This window comes from Lucilia cuprina, chromosome 6, assembly GCF_022045245.1.
Source record: "Lucilia cuprina isolate Lc7/37 chromosome 6, ASM2204524v1, whole genome shotgun sequence".
NCBI classification, from domain to species: domain Eukaryota; kingdom Metazoa; phylum Arthropoda; class Insecta; order Diptera; family Calliphoridae; genus Lucilia; species Lucilia cuprina.
The window spans coordinates 47,285,167-47,289,505 of record NC_060954.1 but is presented as its reverse complement, the minus strand read 5'-3'; positions in this window follow the sequence as shown (position 1 = coordinate 47,289,505).

The following is a 4,339-nucleotide window of genomic DNA, read 5'->3' as shown; positions in this document are numbered from 1 at the left end:
GGATTATTTTTATGAAAAACAAACTTTTAAAGAATTAAACTGTAGATTTTTATACAATTATTTACACAATGTCAACAAAAAATATGTAAATATTACAATCTCTTTGTTATATTGATGTTATTTATTAAGAAAAGGGGTTTCTTTTTTATAAAATTATATTATTTATAAAAATATTTTTCAATATAATAAGATGTTTATGTTGTTTTCATGTTAAGACCTATTTCTATAGAAATATATATCAGTTTTCATCAGACAGACAGACAGACAGACAAACAAATAAATAAACATTCTGGTAGACACATTATTGCAAGGTCTAGTTAAGGCGTCAGTGATTTTATTTGTATTTTCCAAAAAAAAGAATCCTTTTTTAAAAAACACTCAAGCATATATTTGTTGCAAACAAAATTCATTAAATTTTTGTTGTCAAAAAAGGTAAGAGATAGAGAGAAAATAAAACCATTTGTTTGACAATGTAATTGAGTAAAAATTCATTGGAAATGGAAAGAAAGTTGTTTAAATGAAAGAAAACAACAGCACAACAAACACTTGGAAAATTACAAAAGAAATTGAAAAAAAAAAAACTTAAATAGATTTTACACAAAAAGGAGAATAGAAAGAGAGACAGAGGTAGAGAGTTGAAAGCTTTAGAGGTTAACAAAATAAACACCCACAAAACGCCAAGGTGGAAACGGAAACCTTGAAAACTTATCAACACAAAAATTTTGCTTTGGGTGTGTTTGTTGTTACCAAATTCTATGAAATCTTAAGTATTTCTCTTGCCGATGTACAATTATTTGTTTGTAGTTTATTAGAAACGTGTTTAGAATTTCAAAAGAATAAACTGGACAGCAGTTGTACCAACTGGACAAGACTAGAGAAACATACTCTAATGTATAACCTTCAGTCTGTAGGTTATGAAGAACATGACAAAAGAGATGTGTGTCAAGAAATTTAAGAAGTTTTTTGCTTTTGCTTGTTATGGTTAAAGGTCAAGTTAATGAAAAAATGTGATTCATGTTTGCACTCAATTGAAATTTGAATGAGATTTTTTCGAAAGATTGTAGAAAAGTATAGAAAAGAAAAATCTGTATTTAGCTTTTGTTTTTAATTAATTTGTTACGTAAGAAAACAGAACTTAATTAAAAAGCATTCGGGCAAAGTAAACAAAAAATGACATGTAAGCTCACAATTCTAATTAGTTTTTAATGTAAACTAAAAATTTTATACAAAATTTTCTCAAAATAATCATGAAAATTTTAGTTTTTACATGAAAACTAAAAATTTTCTAATTGTTTACATAATGTCAACAATAGGTAAATAATGTAAAATGTACTTAACAAAATGTTTAAATTATGTAAAATGTAAAAAAATTGCTTTTGTGTAAAGAACTTAATGATTATGTGAATTGTTTACATAATGTCAAAAAATAGGTAAATATTGTAAAATGTAGGTAATTAAAGTTGAAATTATACACAAATAGGCAAAATTTTTGTTTGTGTAAAGCAATTAAAGATTGTTTACTTAATGTCAACAATAGGTAAATAATGTAAATTTAAGTTTAATTACAACATTTAAGCTAAAATAAGCAAAAAATAGAGTTTCAACAGACAAAATTGAATTTACGCAATGTCAATAATAGGTAAATAATGTAAATTATAAATTTAAGGTAATTGTTTTGCACCAAATATAACAACTTTTTGTTTTAATTAAGAATTTCCAAAAAAATTTCCAAAAAAGTAAATTTTTTACACAATGTCAACAATAGGTAAATAGTGTAAAATATTCATTTTACCCAAGATTTTATTACAAATCCTTAACAAATAATTCCAGATTGATCTTTATCAGTTGTTTACACCATGTAAACAATAGGTAAAATATTGATTTCATGCAACATTTTTGCAAAGTATTTGACAAATCAAGATTTCCAAATTAAATTTATTCTTTAAATAGTGTCAACAATAGGTAGAATTACAAAACAAGTTTCAAAAGTAATATTAGAGATTTTGAATTCTTTACATAATGTCAACAATAGGTAAATAAAGTAAAATATCGCTTTTAACCAAGTGCATTCCTTAATTTTTCACAAATCAAAATCCAAATGTAATCTTTTTCAGTTGTTTACACAATGTAAACAATAGGTAAATTACACAGTGTCAAAAATAGTTTAATAATGTAAAATATATAATTTGTGTAAAATTTTTTGCAAAGTTTATGACAAAACAAAATTCAAAGTTAAAATTTTAAAATTTAAATTTTTTTGAATTCTTTACCTAATGTCAACAATAGGTAAATAAAGTAAAATATCATTTTAAACAAGAATTTTTGTAACATTTTACACAAATTAAGATCCAGAGATAAAAATGTAATATTTTTGATTTGCTCGGATAATGTAAACAATAGGTAAATTAGGTAAAATACTAAATTCTTGTGTCAACAATACATAAATGTATAATTGCTGTAGAATTTTTGGTATTTTTCAAACAAAAAAAATTTCAAAAGTAATTTTAAAGATTTTTTTATTCATTACATTATGTCAACAATAGGTAAATAAAGTAAAATATTTATTTTATTTCAGATTTTTGTAAAGTTTTTCACAATTTAAGATCTAAAGATGTAAATGAGATATTTTTGAGCTATTTACATAATGTAAACAAAAGGTAAATAATGTAAAATATATTAAAAAAAAATTAAGAAAATTTTTTCTGTTCTTAATTAAAACTAGATTTGTGAAAAAATGTTTTGTTTACACAATGTCAACTAAATGTAAACAAGAAAGAAAGAAAGTTTGTTGCAAATCAAGTTTAACAGATAAAATCTTTGAAGTTTTAATTACAAAATCAAAAGAACTGTTTAGAATTCTATTCAAAAGAAATCTTGTTTTTCATCACAGAAAAATACAATTTAATTATAAAAACTAAAAGTATTTACATACAAAAAATGTAGCTTAAGTAAAATATGTTTATAAAACAATTCCTAGAATTTAATATAAATATGCAAGTAAATAAGAACAAGAAAAAACAACTAAATATAAATATCCCCTAGATGTAGGCAACATTTAAATGAAATTTTCTTTAATACAGCAAAAAATCAAAAAAACATTTATAATAAATATAAAATACCATAAAGCATAGTCTGTATAAACAGAAAAAAATATTTATTTTATTTCCTCTGTAATAACATATGTCTATCATTATGACAAATTAAACAGAGAAAAAAAAACAATATATATGCAGCTTGATAACAGTCAAATAATAAAATAAAATGTGATATATATATACCTAGCAATATTATGTAATTTAAATAAAATTTATGTCATAAAGGGGGGGAAAAAATCTGTTTAAAAACATCGACATGTTATGGTAAATCCCTATTAATTGTATGCTAAATTTTATTAAATTTAAAAGTGTAATTATGTTAATACCTCTTAATGTCAGAAATGATTTTGAATAATTTATTTCGATTTTATTTAAAGATTTTAAGCTTAAAAACATTTCAAAGAAAAGAAATGTTTGCATTTAAGATTTTTATTATGAGAACAAGCGCTTTTTAGGTATTAAATGTTTTAATGAAATTATATGGAAAATATTGTTTATAAATAATCCTTAAAGTAGGCAATAATTGAATATATATTTTTCAAACAAAAATATATTTAGTTGAGTTATGATATGCTTCTTCAAACACATAATTAAATGGATATTTTTAAATTTTATAATTTTACATTAATTAAAAATAATACCTAAAGTTTTCTTGTTTCTTTATAATAAAATTCTTGTTTTTTGTTATAAAATAAAAGTTGTTCTTTTTTTCTGCCAAAAGAAAATTACTACCGCAATATGCTTTTCAAAAATACTACAGAGAAGTAAAGAAAACACAAAAATACACACACACACACAACTAACCAAGTTATTGCCCCTCAAAATAGACAACATAAAAAAACTACTTCTCAAACAACATAAAGTATGCAGCAGCAAATATGTAAATAAAATATTTCCGTTATTTAATGAAACGATAGTGATGATGATGATGATGATGAGGTTGGGAAAAAAATGAAGCTAAAAGCCAAGACAAGTTATGGCAAGACGAGATATAGCGAGCAAAAAAATGAAATAGTAGGATTTCTGCAGTTAGAACATTTACATAATTTTATGACATTTCCGATTTGTTTAAATGTTACACAAGCAAATATGCAGAGCCACAGCAAACGGAAACTCAATGAAGTGTCGGTTGGCTGGAGAGTACTTTGGTAAATATCAGCAGTAGAGTCTGAACAGGGAAAGGAATTTTTCATTACAGTAACATGGATGATAGATAGATAGATAGATAGATAGATAGATAGATA